The 21,468-nt window shown below is 45.9% G+C and overlaps 1 protein-coding gene across 2 annotated transcripts in view; it reads left to right on the forward strand.

Moving 5' to 3' along the window:
- Positions 1-21,468, forward strand: part of KCNG2 (potassium voltage-gated channel modifier subfamily G member 2) — a 115,545-nt gene that overhangs the window by 92,665 nt on the left and 1,412 nt on the right. The window lies entirely within an intron of this gene.

The following is a 21,468-nucleotide window of genomic DNA, read 5'->3' on the forward strand; positions in this document are numbered from 1 at the left end:
TGTGGAAACACGCCGTACGATTGGAAAGCAAGAGAACAGGACTGCCTATGTGGAAACACGCCGTACGATTGGAAAGCAAGAGAACAGGACTGCCTATGTGGAAACACGCCGTACGATTGGAAAGCAAGAGAACAGGACTGCCTATGTGGAAACACGCCGTACGATTGGAAAGCAAGAGAACAGGACTGCCTATGTGGAAACACGCCGTACGATTGGAAAGCAAGAGAACAGGACTGCCTATGTGGAAACACGCCGTACGATTGGAAAGCAAGAGAACAGGACTGCCTATGTAGAAACACGCTGTACGATTGGAAAGCAAGAGAATAGGACTGCCTATGTAGAAACACGCCATATGATTGGAAAGCAAGAGAACAGGACTGCCTATGTGGAAACACGCCGTACGATTGGAAAGCAAGAGAACAGGACTGCCTATGTAGAAACACGCCATATGATTGGAAAGCAAGAGAACAGGACTGCCTATGTAGAAACACGCCGTACGATTGGAAAGCAAGAGAACAGAACTGCCTATGTGGAAACACGCCGTACGATTGGAAAGCAAGAGAATAGGACTGCCTATGTAGAAACACGCCGTACGATTGGAAAGCAAGATAACTGAACTGCCTATGTGGAAACACGCCATATGATTGGAAAGCAAGATAACTGAACTGCCTATGTGGAAACACGCCGTACGATTGGAAAGCAAGAGAACAGAACTGCCTATGTAGAAACACGCCGTACGATTGGAAAGCAAGAGAACAGAACTGCCTATGTAGAAACATGCCGTATTATTGGAAAGCAAGAGAACTGAACTACCTATGTAGAAACATGCCGTATTATTGGAAAGCAAGAGAACTGAACTACCTATGTGGAAACACGCCGTATTATTGGAAAGCAAGAGAATAGAACTGCCTATGTAGAAACACGCCGTATGATTGGAAAGCAAGAGAACAGAACTGCCTATGTAGAAACACGCCATATGATTGGAAAGCAAGAGAACAGAACTGCCTATGTAGAAACACGCCATATGATTGGAAAGCAAGAGAGCAGGACTGCCTATGTGGAAACACGCCGTACGATTGGAAAGCAAGAGAACAGAACTGCCTATGTAGAAACACGCCATATGATTGGAAAGCAAGAGAACAGAACTGCCTATGTAGAAACACGCCATATGATTGGAAAGCAAGAGAACAGAACTGCCTATGTGGAAACACGCCGTACGATTGGAAAGCAAGAGAATAGGACTGCCTATGTAGAAATACGCCGTACGATTGGAAAGCAAGAGAACAGGACTGCCTATGTGGAAACACGCCGTATGATTGGAAAGCAAGAGAATAGGACTGCCTATGTAGAAACACGCCGTATGATTGGAAAGCAAGAGAACAGAACTGCCTATGTAGAAACACGCCGTATGATTGGAAAGCAAGAGAACAGAACTGCCTATGTAGAAACACGCCATATGATTGGAAAGCAAGAGAACAGAACTGCCTTTGTAGAAACACGCCATATGATTGGAAAGCAAGAGAGCAGGACTGCCTATGTAGAAACATGCCGTACGATTGGAAAGCAAGAGAACAGAACTGCCTATGTAGAAACACGCCATATGATTGGAAAGCAAGAGAACAGAACTGCCTATGTAGAAACACGCCGTATGATTGGAAAGCAAGAGAACAGAACTGCCTATGTAGAAACATGCCGTATTATTGGAAAGCAAGAGAACAGAACTGCCTATGTAGAAACACGCCATATGATTGGAAAGCAAGAGAGCAGGACTGCCTATGTGGAAACACGCCGTACGATTGGAAAGCAAGAGAACAGAACTGCCTATGTAGAAACACGCCGTACTATTGGAAAGCAAGAGAACAGAACTGCCTATGTAGAAACATGCCGTATTGTTGGAAAGCAAGATAACTGAACTACTTATGTGGAAACACGCCGTATTATTGGAAAGCAAGAGAACAGAACTGCCTATGTAGAAACACGCCATATGATTGGAAAGCAAGAGAACAGGACTGCCTATGTAGAAACACGCCGTACGATTGGAAAGCAAGAGAACAGAACTGCCTATGTAGAAACATGCCGTATTATTGGGAAGCAAGATAACTGAACCACCTATGTGGAAACACGCCGTATTATTGGAAAGCAAGAGAACAGAACTGCCTATGTGGAAACACGCCATATGATTGGAAAGCAAGAGAATAGAACTGCCTATGTAGAAACACGCCGTATGATTGGAAAGCAAGAGAACAGGACTGCCTATGTGGAAAGACGCCGTACGATTGGAAAGCAAGAGAACAGAACTGCCTATGTAGAAACACGCCATATGATTGGAAAGCAAGAGAACAGGACTGCCTATCTAGAAACATGCCGTATTATTGGAAAGCAAGATAACTGAACTACCTATGTGGAAACACGCCGTATTATTGGAAAGCAAGAGAACAGAACTGCCTATGTGGAAACACGCCATATGATTGGAAAGCAAGAGAATAGAACTGCCTATGTAGAAACACGCCGTATGATTGGAAAGCAAGAGAACAGAACTGCCTATGTAGAAACATGCCGTATTATTGGAAAGCAAGAGAACAGAACTGCCTATGTAGAAACACGCCGTACTATTGGAAAGCAAGAGAACAGAACTGCCTGTGTAGAAACATGCCGTATTATTGGGAAGCAAGATAACTGAACTACCTATGTGGAAACATGCCGTATTATTGGAAAGCAAGAGAACAGAACTGCCTATGTGGAAACACGCCATATGATTGGAAAGCAAGAGAATAGAACTGCCTATGTAGAAACACGCCGTATGATTGGAAAGCAAGAGAACAGGACTGCCTATGTGGAAAGACGCCGTACGATTGGAAAGCAAGAGAACAGAACTGCGTATGTAGAAACACGCCATATGATTGGAAAGCAAGAGAACAGAACTGCCTATGTGGAAACACACCGTATGATTGGAAAGCAAGAGAACAGAACTGCCTATGTAGAAACACGCCGTATTATTGGAAAGCAAGATAACTGAACTACCTATGTGGAAACATGCCGTATTATTGGAAAGCAAGAGAACAGAACTGCCTATGTGGAAACACGCCGTACGATTGGAAAGCAAGAGAATAGAACTGCCTATGTAGAAACACGCCGTACGATTGGAAAGCAAGAGAACAGAACTGCCTATGTGGAAACACGCCGTATGATTGGAAAGCAAGAGAACAGAACTGCCTGTGTAGAAATTCCCAGGAAACCCACAAAAAAGCTTAAGAAAATTAAGGGAGTTGCTAGCAGCGAACTATTGGAATTCAAATTTTTTAAAGTTCATTAATAGCACCAAAAACCATGAATTGCTTACGTGCAAGTCTCACAGCCTAGGTCCAGGATCCATCTACGTGCTGATAATTACAGCTAAATACAGCTGATAATTACTGATAAAGACTGAAATCAACGAAGGCCTGCAGTGCTCACGCGCTGAAGACTCGGTGTGACTAAGATGTCCACCCTCCCCATAGTCCATCTCCAGATTCAGTGAAATCCCATTCAGAATCCCATTTTCTGCAATATTTACAAGCTGATTGTAACATCTTTATGGAAAGGCCTAGGAACCGTTTTGAAAAAGCAGCAGTTGGAACTAACACTGCCTGCTTTCAAGATTTGTTCTGAAGCCACAGCAGGACAGTGTGGGGAAAGGACAGGCGTGGGGTCGTGGACACAGTCCAGGAATAGAACCACATGAATGGGGCCAGCCGGCGTTTGGCAAAGGGAAAAGGCCGGGCACGGAGAAAGAATCGTCTTTTCAACAAATGGGGCTACAACAACTGAACTCCCATATTTTAAAAAAACACAACCCATGCCTTACGTTTTATACAAAAATTCAACTCAAGGTGGACCGTGGCCCTAAACATGTAACATTTAAAACCATAAACTTGTAGAAGAAAACATAGAGGTGGCCTTGCCAATGGAGAGTAAGGAAGGAGTTCCCAGACGTGGCGTCAGATGCGCGATTCATGAAATATGAAAATGGATAGGCTTCACTTCATTAGAATCTAAAACTCCTGGCCTAGGGAGGGGGCTCAGGCCTGTAACCCTAACACTTTGAGAGGCCGAGGCGGGAAGATCACTTCAGCCCAGGAGTTCACGACCAGCCTGGGCAATATAGCAAGACCCTCATCTCTATTAAAAAAATTCTTTTGACTTTTGTCCACAGAAGACTGTTAAGAGAATGAAAAAACAAGCCTCAGACTGGGAGAAAATATTTGTAAATCACATATCTAACAAAGGACTTGTAATTAAACTATATAAAGAACTGTATAAACTCAACCGTAAGAAAATAACCTGATTTTAAAAGGGACAAAAGTTTTGAACAGACACTTCACCAAAGAAGACACGCCTATGGCAAATACAGCGCTGAACTGTTATTAGGGAAATACAAAGTTAAGCCACAGGAGCTGTCACTCACATGTTAGAAGGGCCCTGATCTAAAAACCAGCCGAGAGCAGCAAGCTCAAAGGAGGGTGCGCGGCCGGCAAGGCTCAGGACCTGCAGGCCATGGAGTGGCGAGGCTGCCGTGGAGCGCGGATGCCGAGTACACCTGCGCGTGGCGCGCGTAGGACGGGTACACCTGCGCGTGGCACGCGGAGGCCGGGTACATCTGCGCTCATCGCACACCAGCGCCCACGCCCAGGACGTACCCGCGGGAAGGACAGCGTGTGTCACGTACAGAGCGAGTGTTCAGCCGGCTTTATTCAGCACGGCCCAGCCCGGAAGCAGCCGACACGGACCGCGACGGCAGGTGCCAGATCAATCCCGGTGCATCCACAGTGCGCGGTGAAAAGCAGCAAAGGGTGGGTGCCCGGGACAGCACGAATGGGCTCGCAGGGCCTGACGCGGGAGAGGCCAGGCCCGGAAGCCACGCTGCGATCCCGTCTACGGGATACCTGGGAAAGCCAGGGGTTGGGGGCCAAGACCGGGTGGGCGGGGTCTGGCTGTGAGGCAGGGAACGGCGGGGGGAAGCTGGGGGAGCTGTCCTGCGTCTTTGCGCTGCGTTTTCGCGGTAGTGGTGGTTCCAGGACCGTGATTTGTCCAGACCCATAAAGCTGAGCTCTGATGAGCGAGCAGGTCCTTTTGCATAAATCTTTGGGCCCATTTCTGACGTTCCCTGACAACTCCCCAAAATAGAATTTCTAGGTCAAAGTGCACACAGTCTTTGAAGGCTTTTAAAATATATTAGTGCAGAGTTTTACGAGTTTATACCCTGCCCCGCCTGGACCACCCTGGGCCCCAGAACCTTGGCTGTGGCCGCGACCCAGGGGACGCTTGTCTGGTGGGGACAGGGCTGAATTTGTGTGGCTGCTTGGGGACCAACTCAGCAGAGAACCTTCTAGTAAACGATGAGGAGGGGCCTGTCTGGCAAAGGTGAAGACGTGTCTGTCTGGTAAAGGTGAGGATGTGCTTATATGTCTTAGAAGCCAGCTGTTCCACTGCCAGGTACCCTGGGTAAACGCTGGCTGGTGAGCTCACAGCGTTCCCAGCAGGCATGTTTTCGTTTTTGCTTTGGTGATAGTGGATGATGCCGTTTACAGGGCCCGTCCTGGCGGCTGCAGCCCCTTCTGCCATTTAGCACAGACTTGCACCGGCGTCCCCACCGGCACGTCCACGAGGGCTCCATGCAGCCCGGCCCACTGACCCCCAACTCGGGTGTGCCTGGGTGGGGACCGTCCCCCGCCCCCGTCTAGCCAGTCCCCACGTCCTGACGTTTCTATCCCAACCCCCGCCCTGCCATCTTTTCTTCTCCCAGTGCCTCCCGGAGGCTGGGCCCTCTTCTCCCACCAGCCTCCCGCCTGCAATTTCCGTGGCACAGGCCGACCTCTCTCTGCCAGCATGAAGCCAGAGCTCAGCTCCCCAGCACAGCACAGAAGCTACAGGGGCTCCGTCCCCATGCCCCTCCCCATGCCCCATGTCCCTGTTCTCAGCCCTCCTCCCGCCCCTCCCTGTGGGCCCCACACCTGCACCCCCAAGAGAATTCGCCCTATTTAGGTCCCACCTAATGACACACACTCCCGTTCTCAGTCCTTCAAGGAGGCCCCCAGCTCTGCAGCCCCCACCACTGCTGGATTCCCGTCCTCCGGTGAGGGCGCCTCTGTGCTCAGCCCTGGCCTGGCAGGGACTGGCTGGTTCCCTTCCTTGGTTCCCCCAGTGGGATGGAGCCCCGGCCACTGGGTCCCTGGGGGAGAGCCAGTCTGTGATGTCCCGATGCAGTGGAGGAGCAGGGCTGGGGCTGGGCCTGGGCCTGGGCGTGGCAGCTCCCCAGGCCCATGGGGCAGGAATTCTAGATTCTGGGATTCCTTTCATCGTTGCTTTTTGTGTTTTCTACCTAGAGCTGAGAAATGTTTGTGGTTTCCAAAGAGACCGGACACGCCCGAGGCCCACAGACTCGTGGCTTCGTGATGGGGAGCCACGGGGGCAGGGGTCCGCCCGGCTCTGTGTTCCTCGGGGGGGCTCATCCCGGGGCCCAGGAACTCGGGAGCGGTTTACCCACAGGTTCCTGTGCGTGGGAGCAAACTTGCTTTTCCCATTCACAGAAACACAGTAGCGTGCAGGTCGGTGATGCAGCCAAGACACCATCCCTGAAACTGTGATAATCAGAGCGTCCTGACACCAGGGCTGGGAAACCCACACTGATCTCTGAGTGTGCGGTCCACTTTCCCTCCCCAAAGAAGCACTTGCCCAGCTCTCGGGGTCCTTGCTCACACCCCTCACAGTCCCCATCCCTTGAACCCGAGACCACAGACCCCACCCTGACAGTAGAGGGCAGAAGCTGCCAGGAGGGCCTGCTCAGAGCACAGAACATCGCGGAGCAGCCCAGGGCTGTGGAGCAGAGTCTGAAGGTGCCCGCCCAGCCAGGGCACGCAGGAGCCGGCCCTGGGACCCCACAGAAAACCGTGAACATCTGTTAAAAAGCACAAAAAAAGCCAAACAATCTAGAGGGCGGTGGCTGTGCGGGCCTCAAAGCTGGGTGAGCCAGGCTGAACGTAGACTTTTTTTCTGACCTGATTGTTGGCCAAGTAGACCAGGTGCATCAAATCTGATCAATCAGGGTCTGTTTTCTGGGCTGAAAGTTCCGGAAACGTGCCCGCCGACCATCCCACCTGTGGTTCTGCGGGTGGTCTCTTTCTAACCACGGGCAGACCCGGTCCAGGTGGTTTCTGGCTCTGTGGCTGCAGCTGCACTGGGCCCCTCCTTGTTGTGGGCAGGGGGGCGCTCCTGCCCCACCGGTCCCTATGCCCGGCCAGGGACACAGGATTCCTCAGAAGGGCTTGCGTGGAAGGCAGCATCCACCAGTGGTTAGGACAGTGCCCTGGGGCCAGCCTGGCTTCAGTCCTGGGTGTGCAACCCAGTGACCTGCCCAGGGGACATGGGATGGGGACACACCAGGGACACGAGGGAGATGCCTGTGGGGACACAGGGACAGGAACATGGGGACACAGGACAGGGAGATGGGAATGGGAACATAGGGACATGGGGACAGGGACATGGGGACACGGGACAGGGACATAGGGCCATAGGGACAGGGACATGGGGACATGAGAGATGCCTAGGGACACGGACAGGGACACGGGGACATAGGGTCACAGGGACATGGGGACAGAGGGACAAGGACACAGGGAGGGACACGGGACAGATGGGGACAGGGACACGGGGATATAGGGTCACAGGGACAGGGACACAGGGAGGGGACATGAGGGAGATGCCTGTGAGGACATGGGGACAGGACACAGGGACGGAAATGCTGAGACAGCAGAGGCGGAGGCCGCCCTGGGCCGGAAGCCACGGGACTGTTTCCAGGACACACTGGGCTCAGAGCCACGGGGCTGCCTTGGGGCCGACCTGTGCTGAGATGCCCTGTGCTGCTTCCTCTCAGCAGATGTCTCAAGGTTCACGGGTCTTGAGCTCCGGCCTGAATTTGCCACCTCCTGGTCACTGCCTCACAGAGACAGACGTGGGAGGGAGGACTCGGCCTGGGCACCTCCTGAGCTGAGAACTTTCTAACCACCCAAGTCCCAATGCCCCCCCCACCCAGCTGGGCGCATCAGGGTTTCAAACCCGCATCCAGCCTCCCAGGGGCTCACACACCGTGGATGCCCAAGCCTGGCGTCCCGAGGGCTCACAGCCCCGGTGGTTCAGAGCGCCTAGGCCCCTGAGCTCTGGCCACGAGCCTCCTGCACCCGGACACGTTGCCAGGTGGGAGGGGCTCTGCAGGGGCTCCCTCGGGCACAGATTGGGGCTCGGGGGGTGGCTCCCCCACTTTTCCCAGGGCCTGTGAGGTTCGGGAATGGACTGGAGCCAGGGATCCACGCAGCAGCCCACCCGCCTTGAATGTCGATCAAGACTTCACTGTGGTCCGTGGTCAGAGAAGGCTGCAGAGGGAGGCGAATGGGGAGTGGATGTCTGACGGGGCCACCATCTCGGGCTCACAGGGTAATAGCCTTGGAGACAGATGGTGAAGGCCACACAACATTCTGAATGCATTTAACACCCTTTAAAACGGTTCAGATGGTGTCTTGTTACATGTATTTTACCACAGTTTTTAAAATGCTAGGACAAAACCCACACCCCAGACCTAGGCCTCGGGGGTGGAGGAGGCCACGGGAAGCACCCAGACCTAGGCCTCGGGTGGAGGAGGCCATGGGGAGCACCCGCCAGGCCCAGATTCAGTCCCGTCCACGCGGTGGGGACCACGTTTGGGGTGGCACGCTGGGACCAGTCCACGGGGCTTCCACCAGCTGTGCCAACAGGCTGCAGACTCCTGAGAAGGTCCCCAGCCCACATCTGGGGCTCTGAGGCTGCAGGGGGGCTGGGACAGCAGCAGCATCCTTCTCATGAGGCCGCGGTGGGGCTGGGACGGCGGCGTCCTCCTCCTGAGGCCGCGGTGGGGCTGGGACGGTGGCGTCCTCCTCCTGAGGCCGCTGTGCGGTTCTCATTCCCATTTCCCTGATGACCAGTGATGTCAAGCATCTTTTCATGTCCTTCCTGACAGTTGAGAGCTCTTCTTTGAGGAATGCCTCTTCAGACCTTTTGCCCAATTTTTTTTTTTTTTAGAGAGTCTCACTCTGTTGCCCAGGTAATCTCAGCTTACTGCAATCTCCACCTCCCAGGTTCAAGCAATTCTCGTGCCTCGGCCTCCCGAGTAGCTGGGATTACAGGCGTCCACCACCACGCCCAGCTATTTTTTTTTTGTATTTTCAGTGGAGACAGGTTTTCACCATGTTACTCAGGCTGGTCTCAAACTCCTGACCTCAAATGATCTGCCCACCTTGGCCTCCCAAGGTACTGGGATTACAAGCATGAGCCACCACGCTGGCCCTCCTTTGCCCAATTTTAAATTGGGTTGTCTTTTTATTATTGAGCTGTAAGAGTTTCTTATCTATCCTGGATGCAAGTCCCTTATCAAATATCTGATTTCCAAATACTTCCTTCCATTGTGTGGGTTGTCTGTTCACTTTCTTGCTGTTGTCCTTTGAGGCACAAAAGTTTTTAATTTTTATGAAGTTCAGTTTATCAATTTTTTGTGCTTTTGATGCCATATCTCATAGCCCTTGGCTAATCCTTTGTCATGAAGATTTTACCCCAAGTCTCCTTCTAAAGTTCTGTAACTTTAGCGCCCACATTTTGAGCTTTGGTCCATTTTTTCTTAATTTTTGCGTATGGTTCAGGTAAGCGCTCAGCTGGATTCTTTTGTGTGTGGACATCCAGGCACCCCAGTACCGCTTGATAACAAATTGTTCTTTCTCTATCAAATGGTCAAAATTTAGAGTTTCTTCCAACAGTGTTTTGTAGTTATCAAAGTGTAAGTTTTTTTGTTCTTTTGTTTTAGTTATTCTGATGCATTTCTTCCTTTTGATGCTGTTGTGAAGGGAATTACATCGTTCATTGCGAGTGTATAGAGATAAAATTGATTGTTGTCGCATATTCTACAACCTTGTTGAACTCACTAGTTTTAATGGATGTTCTTAGTGGATTCCTAAGGATTTTCTATATACGAGGTCCTGTCATTTGTGAACCAACATGACATGACCTTCTCATTGGCCTAGTAGGCGTCTGTGCACATTCTGTTTAACCTGCCTGATCGCCCTGGCTGGAACATCCGGTACAGAGTCCACTGGAAGTGACGAGAACAGGCGTTAGCGTCTCGTTCCTGAACGGAGGGAGCACGGAGTCTTTCGTTACCACGTGTGATGTTAGCTGTGGGGTTTCTATAGATGCCCTTTTTGCGGAGGTTTCCTGCTTGTTGAGTGTTTCTGTCATGAAAAGATGTTGGATTTTGTCAAAAGCTTTTTTTCTTCATCAGTTGACATGATTGTGTGATTTTTCTTTTATATAATATGGATATGATGTATCACGTTAAGTGATTTTCAGATGTTAAGCCAGCCTTGCATCCTTGGGATAAATCCCACTCAGTCCTGATGTCTAATTCTTTTTCTACACTGCCGAATTCAGCTTGTTGATATTTTCTTGAATCTTTTAACATCGGTATTCACGTGTGGTTTTCTTGTGATACTTCATCTGGTTTTTGTATCAGGGTGATGTTGGCCTCATAGAATGAGCTGGGAACCATTCTCTCCACTTCTGTATTTTCATAATAGTTTGTGAGGAATTGGTATTAATTCCTTTTTTATGAATAAAATTTTTTTAATTGCTTAATAATCTCAGGTTTTATTTTAGGTTCAGGGGGTATGTGTGCAGGTGTGCTACCCGGACATATTGTGTGATGCTGAGGTTTGGGGTAGGATTGGTCCTGTCACCCAGGTACCAAGCACAGCACCCAACAGCACGTTTCCAGCCTTTGCCCCTTCCCCCTCCCCACTGGCAGTCTGCAGTGTCTGCTGTTGCCATCTTTATGTCCATGAGCACCCAACGTTTAGCTCGCACTTACGAGTGAGAACATGCTGTATTTGGTCTTCTGTTTCTGCGTTAATTTGCTTAGGATAATAGCCTCCAGCTGCAGAGGACAAGACATCGTTGTTTCTGTGGCTGTGGATATTCTCCTTTGACCCTTTGGCTGGATTCAGTGAAGCATCTGGCCCTGGGCTTTTCTTGTGGATAGTTTGAGGGTTTCTGACTGAGTCTCTTCACTGATGATTAGTCTGTGCAGATTCTGTTCCTTCCTCTTGTTTCTGTAGTTTGTTTTTCTGTGAATGGATCCATTTTACCTGTTACCTACTGTGACGGCGCACGATTATTCACAGTGCTGCTTTATCACCCTTTTTATGTCTGTAAGAGCATGAATCACATCTCCGCTTTCACTTCTGATTCTAGTCAATGGAATTTTCTCTTTTTCTTCTGCTCAAACGAGCTAAAGATTTGTTGATTTTGTTGATCTTTTCCAAGAACTAGCCTTTGGTTTCATTGGTTTCTCTATGGGTTTTGTCTTCTGTTTCATTAATTCCTGCTCTCATCTTTGTTATTTCCTTCCCCCACCTGCTTTAAGTTTTATTTACTTTTGTTTTCCCAGTTGTCTTAGGGTGGAGTGTGAGCTTATTAATTTGAGATCTTTCTTCTTTCTTATAGGCATTGAAAGCTATAAATGTCCCTCTAAGCATTACTTTTTCTTTCTTTATTTTTATTTTTTTTTTTGAGACAGGGTCTCGCTCTGTCACCCAGGCTGGAATACAGTGGCACCATCATGGCTTACTGAAGCCACAACCTTTTAGACTCAAGGGATCCTCCCATCTCAACCCCCCAAGTAGCTGGGACTGCAGGCATGAACCACCACACCCAGCTAATTTTTGTATGTCTCGTAGAGATGGGGTTTCACCATGTTGCCCAGGCTGGTCTCCAACTCCTGAGCTTAAGTGATCCTCCTGCCTCGGCCTCCCAAAATGCTGGGGTTACAGGCATGAGCCACCACGCTGGCCCTCTAAGCATTACTTTAGCTGCACCATATAAGTTTGGATATGTTGTGTCTTCATTCTTACTCATCTCCAAGTCTGACTGCCTTCTGATTTCTTGGTTGGCCTCTTTGATTATCTAGGAATATGTTTAATTTCCACATATTTGTGAGGTTCCCAATTTTTCTCCTGTTATTAATTTCTAATATTCTATTGTGGATGGAGAGTATATTTGTATTATTTCTATCCTTTTAAATGTATTGAGGTTGGTTCTGTGGCCTGGTATATGTCCTGTTCTGGAGTCTGTTCCGTGTGCACATTGAAAAAATGTATATTGAGTTGTCCGGTGCCATGTTCTACGGATGTCTGTGAGGTCCATTTGGCTTATGGTGTTGTTCACACCTTCTGTTTCCTTGACTCTCCTGTGTACTTGTTCTACCCATTATTGAAAGTGCAGTATTAATTAGCTGGGCACAGTGGTGCAAGCCTGCAGTCCCAGCTACTCAGGAGGCTGAGGCAGGAGACTCACTTGAACCTGGGAGGCAGAGGTTGCAGTGAGTCGAGATCGCAACACTGCACTCCAGCCTGGATGACAGAGCAAGACTCCGTCTAAAAAAAAAAACAACACAGTGCGGTATTGAAGTCTCCAACTATTATTATGGAATGTCTCTTTCTCAATTTCTGTTTGTGTTCAGTTTTTGCTTCATTTACTTATTGCTGTATTATTGGTGCATACATTTTAATTGTTATATCTTCTTGATGGATTGACCTGTTGATCATTACATATTATCTCTAATAATATTTTTTGTTTTAACGTCTATTTTGTCTATTAGTACAGTCATTCCAGCTTTCCTGTGGTTGCTGTTTGGATGATATATCTTTTCCTATCTTGTTACATTGTATCTATTTCTGTATTTGAATCTAAAGTGTCTCTCCTGTAGACAACATATAGTTCAACTATTTTTTAAAATCCAGTCTGCCTTTTGATTCGGTTGTTCACTCCATTCACATCTAATGGTACAATTGATGTAGTTGGGTCTGTGTCTGCTTTTGATTCGGTTGTTCACGCCATTCATAATGATCAATATAGTTGGGTCTGTGTCTGCTTTTGATTGGGTTGTTCACTCCATTCACATCTAATGTTATGACATAGTTGGGTCTGTGTCTGCTTTTGATTGGGTTGTTCACTCCATTCACATCTAATGTTACGATTGATATAGCTGGGTCTGTGTCTGCTTTTGATTGGGTTGTTCACTCCATTCACATCTAATGTTATGATTGATATAGCTGGGTCTCTGTCTGCTTTTGATTGGGTTGTTCACGCCATTCATAATGATTTATATAGTTGTGTCTGTGTCTGCTTTTGATTGGGTTGTTCATGCCGTTAATAATGATTGATATAGTTGGGTCTGTGTCTGCTTTTGATTGGGTTGTGCACTCCATTCACATCTAATGTTACGATTAATATAGTTGGGTCTGTGTCTGCTTTTAATTGGATTTTTCACTCCATTCACAGCTAATGGTTCGATTGATATAGCTGGGTCTGTGTCTGCTTTTGATTGGGTGGTTCACTCCATTCACATCTAATGTTACGATTGATATAGTTGGGTCTGTGTCTGCTTTTCATTGGGTTGTTCACTCCATTCACATCTAATGTTTTGATTGATATAGTTGGGTCTGTGTCTGCTTTTAATTGGATTGTTCACTCCATTGACATCTAATGTTATGATTGATATAGTTGCGTCCGTGTCTGCCTTTCACTGGGTTGTTCACTCCATTCACATCTAATAGTATGATTGATATAGTTGGGTCTGTGTCTGCTTTTGATTGGGTTCTTCACTCCATTCACATCTAATGTTACGATTGATATAGTTGGGTCTGTGTCTGCTTTTCATTGGGTTGTTCACTCCATTCACATCTAATGTTTTGATTGATATAGTTGGGTCCGTGTCTGCTTTTAATTGGATTGTTCACTCCATTGACATCTAATGTTATGATTGATATAGTTGCGTCCGTGTCTGCCTTTCACTGGGTTGTTCACTCCATTCACATCTAATGGTACGATTGATATATTTGGGTCTGTGTCTGCTTTTGATTGTGTTGTTCACTCCATTCATAACGATTGATATAGTTGGGTCTGTGTCTGCTTTTGATTGGGTTGTTCACTCCATTCATAATGATTGATATAGTTGGGTCTGTGTCTGCTTTTCATTGGGTTGTTCACTCCATTCATAATGATTGATATAGTTGGGTCTGTGTCTGCTTTTGTTTGGGTTGTTCACACCATTCATAACGATTGATATAGTTGGGTCTGTGTCTGCTTTTGATTGGGTGGTTCACTCCATTCACATCTAATGTTATGATTGATATAGCTGGGTCTGTGTCTGCTTTTGATTGGGTTGTTCACTCCATTCACATCTAATGTTATGATTGATATAGCTGCGTCTGTGTCTGCTTTTGATTGGGTTGTTCACTCCATTCACATCTAATGGTACGATTGATATAGCTGGGTCTGTGTCTGCTTTTGATTGGGTTGTTCACTCCATTCATAACGATTTATATAGTTGGGTCTGTGTCTGCTTTTGATTGGGTTCTTCATGCCATTAATAACGATTGATATAGTTGGGTCTGTGTCTGCTTCTGATTGGGTTCTTCACTCCATTCACATCTAATGTTATGATTGATATAGTTGATTCTGTTTCTGCTTTTGATTGGGTTGTTCACTCCATTCACATCTAATGTTACAATTCATATGGTTGTGTCTGTGTCTGCTTTTGATTGGATTGTTCACTCCATTCATAATGATTGATATAGTTGGGTCTGTGTCTTCTTTTGATTGCATTGTTCACTCCATTCATAACGATTGATATAGTTGGGTCTGTGTCTGCCTTTGATTGGGTTGTTCATGCCATTAATAACGATTGATATAGTTGGGTTTGTGTCTGCTTTTGATCGGGTTCTTCACTCCATTCTTAACGATTGATATAGTTGGGTCCGTGTCTGGTTTTGATTGGGTTGTTCACTCCATTCACATCTAATGTTATGATTGATATAGTTGTGTCTGTGTCTGCTTTTGATTGGGTTGTTCACTCCATTCACATCTAATGGTACAATTGATATAGTTGGGTCTGTGTCTGCTTTTGATTGGGTTGTTCACTCCATTCACATCTAATGGTACAATTGATATAGTTGGGTCTGTGTCTGCTTTTGATTGGGTTGTTCACTCCATTCATAATGATTGATATAGTTGGGTCTGTGTCTGCTTTTGATTGGGTTGTTCACTCCATTCACATCAAATGTTATGATTGATATAGCTGGGTCTGTGTCTGCTTTTGATTGGGTTGTTCACTCCATTCACATCTAATGTTTTGATTGATATAGTTGGGTCTGTGTCTGCTTTTGATTGGGTTCACTCCTTTCACATCTAATGTTACAATTGATATAGTTGGGTCTGTGTCTGCTTTTGATTGGGTTGTTCACTCCATTCATAACGATTTATATAGTTGGGTCTGTGTCTGCTTTTGATTGGGTTCTTCATGCCATTAATAACGATTGATATAGTTGGGTCTGTGTCTGCTTCTGATTGGGTTCTTCACTCCATTCACATCTAATGTTATGATTGATATAGTTGATTCTGTTTCTGCTTTTGATTGGGTTGTTCACTCCATTCACATCTAATGTTACAATTCATATGGTTGTGTCTGTGTCTGCTTTTGATTGGATTGTTCACTCCATTCATAATGATTGATATAGTTGGGTCTGTGTCTTCTTTTGATTGCATTGTTCACTCCATTCATAACGATTGATATAGTTGGGTCTGTGTCTGCCTTTGATTGGGTTGTTCATGCCATTAATAACGATTGATATAGTTGGGTTTGTGTCTGCTTTTGATCGGGTTCTTCACTCCATTCTTAACGATTGATATAGTTGGGTCCGTGTCTGGTTTTGATTGGGTTGTTCACTCCATTCACATCTAATGTTATGATTGATATAGTTGTGTCTGTGTCTGCTTTTGATTGGGTTGTTCACTCCATTCACATCTAATGGTACAATTGATATAGTTGGGTCTGTGTCTGCTTTTGATTGGGCTGTTCACTCCATTCATAACGATTGATATAGTTGGGTCTGTGTCTGCTTTTGATTGGGTTGTTCTTGCCATTAATTACGATTGATATAGTCAGGTCTGTGTCTGCTTTTGATTGGGTTCTTCACTCCATTCACTGCTAATGTTACAATTGATATAGCTGGGTCTGTGTCTGCTTTTGATTGGGTTGTTCCCTCCATTCATAATGATTGATATAGTTGGGTCTGTGTCTGCTTTTGATTGGGTTGTTCACTCCATTCACATCAAATGTTATGATTGATATAGCTGGGTCTGTGTCTGCTTTTGATTGGGTTGTTCACTCCATTCACATCTAATGTTTTGATTGATATAGTTGGGTCTGTGTCTGCTTTTGATTGGGTTGTTCACTCCTTTCACATCTAATGTTACAATTGATATAGTTGGGTCTGTGTCTGCTTTTGATTGGGTTGTTCACTCCATTCATAACGATTGATATAGTTGGGTCTGTGTCTGCCTTTGATTGGGTTGTTCATGCCATTAATAACGATATAGTTGGGTCTGTGTCTGCTTTTGATTGGGTTCTTCACTCCATTCACGTCTAATGTTACGATTGATATAGTTGGGTCTGTGTCTGCTTTTGATTGGGTTGTTCACTCCTTTCACATCTAATGTTACAATTCATATAGTTGGGTCTGTGTCTGCTTTTGATTGGGTTGTTCACTCCATTCATAACGATTGATATAGTCGGGTCTGTGTCTGCTTTTGATTGGGTTCTTCACTCCATTTACTTCTAATGTTACAATTGATACAGTTGAGTCTGTGTTTGCTTTTGATTGGGTTGTTCACTCCATTCACATCTAATATTACGATTTATATAGTGGGGTCTGTGTTTGCTTTTGATTGGGTTGTTCACTCCATTCACATCTAATGTTATGATTGATATAGCTGGGTCTGTGTCTGCTTTTGATTGGGTTGTTCACTCCATTCACATCTAATGTTATGATTGATATAGCTGGGTCTCTGTCTGCTTTTGATTGGGTTGTTCACGCCATTCATAATGATTTATATAGTTGTGTCTGTGTCTGCTTTTGATTGGGTTGTTCATGCCGTTAATAACGATTGATATAGTTGGGTCTGTGTCTGCTTTTGATTGGGTTCTTCACTCCATTCACATCTAATGTTACAATTGATATAGTTGGTTCTGTTTCTGCTTTTGATTGGGTTGTTCACTCCATTCATAATGATTGATATAGTTGGGTCTGTGTCTTCTTTTGATTGCATTGTTCACTCCATTCATAACGATTGATATAGTTGGGTCTGTGTTTGCTTTTGATTGGGTTCTTCACTCCATTCACATCTAATGTTATGATTAATATAGTTGGGTCTGTGTCTGCTTTTGATTGGGTTGTTCACTCCATTCACATCTAATGTTATGATTGATGTAGCTGGGTCTGTGTCTGCTTTTGATTGGGTTGTTCATACCATTCACATCTAATGTTACAATTGATATAGTTGGGTCTCTGTCTGCTTTTGATTGGGTTGTTCACGCCATTCATAATGATTGATATAGCTGCGTCTGTGTCTGCTTTTGATTGGGTTGTTCACTCCATTCACATCTAATGGTACTATTGATATAGCTGGGTCTGCGTCTCCTTTGATTAGGTTGTTCGCTCCATTGACATCTAATAGTACGATTGATATAGTTGGGTCTGTGTCTGATTTGATTGGGTTGTTCACTCCATTCATAATGATTGATATAGTTGGGTCTGTGTCTTTTTTTGATTGCATTGTTCACTCCATTCATAACGAGTGATATAGTTGGGTCTGTGTCTGCCTTTGATTGGGTTGTTCATACCATTAATAATGATTGATATAGTTGGGTTTGTGTCTGCTTTTGATTGGGTTGTTCACTCCATTCACATCTAATGGTTCCATTGATATAGTTGGGTCTGTGTCTACTTTTGATTGGGTTGTGCATTCCATTCACAGCTAATGTTACGATTAATATAGTTGAGTCTGTGTCTGCTTTTGATTGGGTTGTTCAGTCCGTTCACATCTAATGTTATGATTAATATAGTTGGGTCTGTGTCTGCTTTTAATTGGATTGTTCACTCCATTGACATCTAATGTTATGATTGATATAGTTGCGTCCGTGTCCGCCTTTCACTGGGTTGTTCACTCTATTCACACCTAATGGTACGATTGATATAGTTGGGTCTGTGTCTGCTTTTGATTGTGTTGTTCACTCCATTCATAACGATTGATATAGTTGGGTCTGTGTCTGCTTTTGATTGTGTTGTTCACTCCATTCATAACGATTGATATAGTTGGGTCTGTGTCTGCTTTTGATTGTGTTGTTCACTCCATTCATAATGATTGATATAGTTGGGTCTGTGTCTGCTTTTCATTGGGTTGTTCACGCCATTCGTAACGATTGATATAGTTGGGTCTCTGTCTGCTTTTGATTGGGTTGTTCACTCCATTCACATCTAATGTTTTGATTGATATAGTTGGGTCTGTGTCTGCCACATCTTATTTTCTGTTTCATGCACCTCACAGAGCACGTTGTTTCTGTATCCTTCCTTAACTGCTTTCTTTTGCATGGGGTGAATATTTTCTAATGGAGCATTTTAATTCCACTAATGATATATGTATATGTATTTTTTTTTTGGGATGGAGTCTCACTGTGTTGCCCAGGTTGGAGTGCAGTGGCACAATCTCTGCTCACTGCAGCCTCCACATCCCGGGTTCAAGCGATTCTCCTGCCTCAGCTTCCCAAGTAGCTGGGATTATAGATGCATGCCACCACACCCAGCTGATTTTTGTATTTTTAGTAGTGACAGGGTTTTGCCTTGTTGGCCAGGCTGGTGTCGAACCCCTGACCTCAGGTGATCCACCTGCCTTGGCCTCCCAAAGTGCTGGGATGACAGGCATGAGCCACCACACCCAGCCCACTAATGATATTTTAAAGTTTTTTTTTTTTAGTTCTTTCTTTTAGTGGTTGCTCTGGAGTTTACCACAAATAATCAGAACCTGCTTCAGGTTTGTGCGTAATTCCAGTGAGATGGAGATATTATGCCTATATAGCTGTATTCACTTTTCTCCCTTTTGGTGCGATTGTAGTGATACACATTGTTACAGGTATTGCCTTTGCTTCACTATCTGTCATTTCCTTAGACCATTACACCTTTGCTCCCACACACCTCCTTTGTGCTTTTATTGGCAAATACATTGCACATATATTACATTTCTATATGCTGCAAGCTTAATATGTTATATACATCTTATTTTTATATAGTTGCTGTTCAAATCCGTTAAAAAATGCATTTATAGTGTCTTTTCTAATTACATAATTACCTTTACTTACACTTTTTGTGTCGATCCAGATTATCATCTGGGGTCACTTGCTTTCAGCCTGAAGAACTTTCTTTAGTATTTCTTGTGAGGCAGGTCTGCTAGCAGTGAATTCTCTCTATTTTTGTTTACCTGGGAAAGTGTTTATTTTTTACTTTCATTTTTCAGCAGTAACTTTGCTGGATATAGGATTCTTGATTGGCAGGGTTTTCTTCCTTTGAGCACTTTGGATATGCTATCCCACTGCCTTCTGGCTTGCAGTGTTTCTGCTGGTAAGTCAGCCATTTATTTGTGAAGTTCCCTTGTAAGTGATCTTCATTTTGGTCTTGCTGCTTCAATACTTTTTCCTTGTCTTTGACCTTCGTTACTTGTATTATGATGTGTCCACCTGCGGGCCTCTGTGTTTATCCTGCTTGGAGTTCATTGAGCTTCCTGGATATGTAGGTTATTGTTTAAAAAAAAATTTTTTTTTTCAGCATTATCTCTCTGCATAGTTTTTCTTTTCCCTTCTCTCCTCTCCTTGGGTATTCCCATTATGCATATATTGGTGCATATAATGGTGTCCCACACTTCCCAAAGTGCTGTGTGGTTTATTCTTTTTCTATTCTCCAGCATAATTCCTGTCAAACTCTTCATGTTTACTAATTCTTTTCTCTGCCAATTAAAATCTACTTTTAAGCTTTTCTAGTGATTTTTAAATTATTTTATTTCAATTATTGCACTTTTCAATTCCAGAATTTCCGTTTGGGTATTTTTTTAAATGTCCGTCTCTTTACCAACAGCCTCTATTTGTGGCACGTTCATTTATGCGTCCTTTAGTTTTGTGAACATATTGATAGTGGCTGCTTTGAAATCTCATTCAGTTAAATTTGACATTTGGTCACTCTCACAGCAGTTTTTGTTGCTTTCTTCCTAATGTATGAGTCATACTTTCCTTCTTTTTCTTTTTCTTCTTTCCCTCCTCCTCCTCCACATACCTTGTCATTCTTTGTTAGAAACTAGACATTTTAGACAAGATATTCTAGCCCTTTGGGTAGTCCCCATCCTGGGCCTGTTATTCACTGGTTTAGTCTTTTGGTGACTGGCTGGCTTACTGTTGTGATGCCTGTGTGCCCCTCTTCCTCCCCAGCAACAGTCTCGGTGTCGAAGCACCACTGTGCCACCGTCACCCTGGGATGACAGGGCTTGGGGAGCAACCTCTTCTCTGTCTCACTGACCACACCCAGTAGTTAAACTCCTAGCAGCCAGCTGAAAGCTCTCTTATTCCTTTACAACCTGCTCATATCGCAGCTCCTTCTCATTGCTTTCTGAGTGTGCCTGACATTGCTCTGACCCCAGGAGGGCTCCTGCCAGCTGTCTTCTCCCCTCATTCCCCGGCACCCTAGCCAGCCTGCAGTCTAGGCTACATGGTCAGCACACGCATGAATCCTAATTCCCTTCACCACCACCTCCAATAGCGTTGAGAGTGCCCTTCGGTGTAAACTTCTTCATGTTCCATTGCAAATGAAGCCAGTTCCTTTGAGAAGAGATTACTTCCTTCATCTCCCTCCAGGCAGGAATCTCTGAGCCACGGATTTGGGGGATGGGGACAGCTGCGAGCCTCAGTGTGAATGACACCCTCCCTCTCTAGGAGCTGAGAGTGAGCCAGGGGTTTGGGGGATGGGGACAGCTGCGAGCCTCAGTGTGAATGACACCCTCCCTCTCTAGGAGCTGAGAGTGAGCCAGGGGTTTGGGGGATGGGGACAGCTGCGAGCCTCAGTGTGAATGACACCCTCCCTCTCTAGGAGCTGAGAGCTTGATGGGGGCATAGCACCCTGAGACCCCATTGGCCTCTCCTGGCCTGGAATCACTGCAGCAAGGGCAGTCAGGCCCTGCCTTCTCAGTGTGCCACACCCAAGGCCAGCCTCCCGCCCACGAGAGTGGGGACTGGGCAGGAGGAGGGAGCCCCACCCCTCCACCGGACTCCCCAAGGACGTAGCCCCAGGAGCTGAGGGCGGAAATGTGAGATGCTGATGTCAGCCCCTTTCTAGGGAAGAAGCCCTCCTGACTGGGAGCTGTGGGTGGGGTGGGGGTGGGGGGCTGTGTCCGTGGCTGCAGCCATTCCACGCGGAGTCTCCCCCTGGCCAAGCTGAGAAGGAGGATGCAGTCTTGACACAGATACCACAAATGCTCACCTTT

This window comes from Pan troglodytes, chromosome 17 (assembly GCF_028858775.2).
Source record: "Pan troglodytes isolate AG18354 chromosome 17, NHGRI_mPanTro3-v2.0_pri, whole genome shotgun sequence".
NCBI classification, from domain to species: Eukaryota; Metazoa; Chordata; class Mammalia; order Primates; family Hominidae; genus Pan; species Pan troglodytes.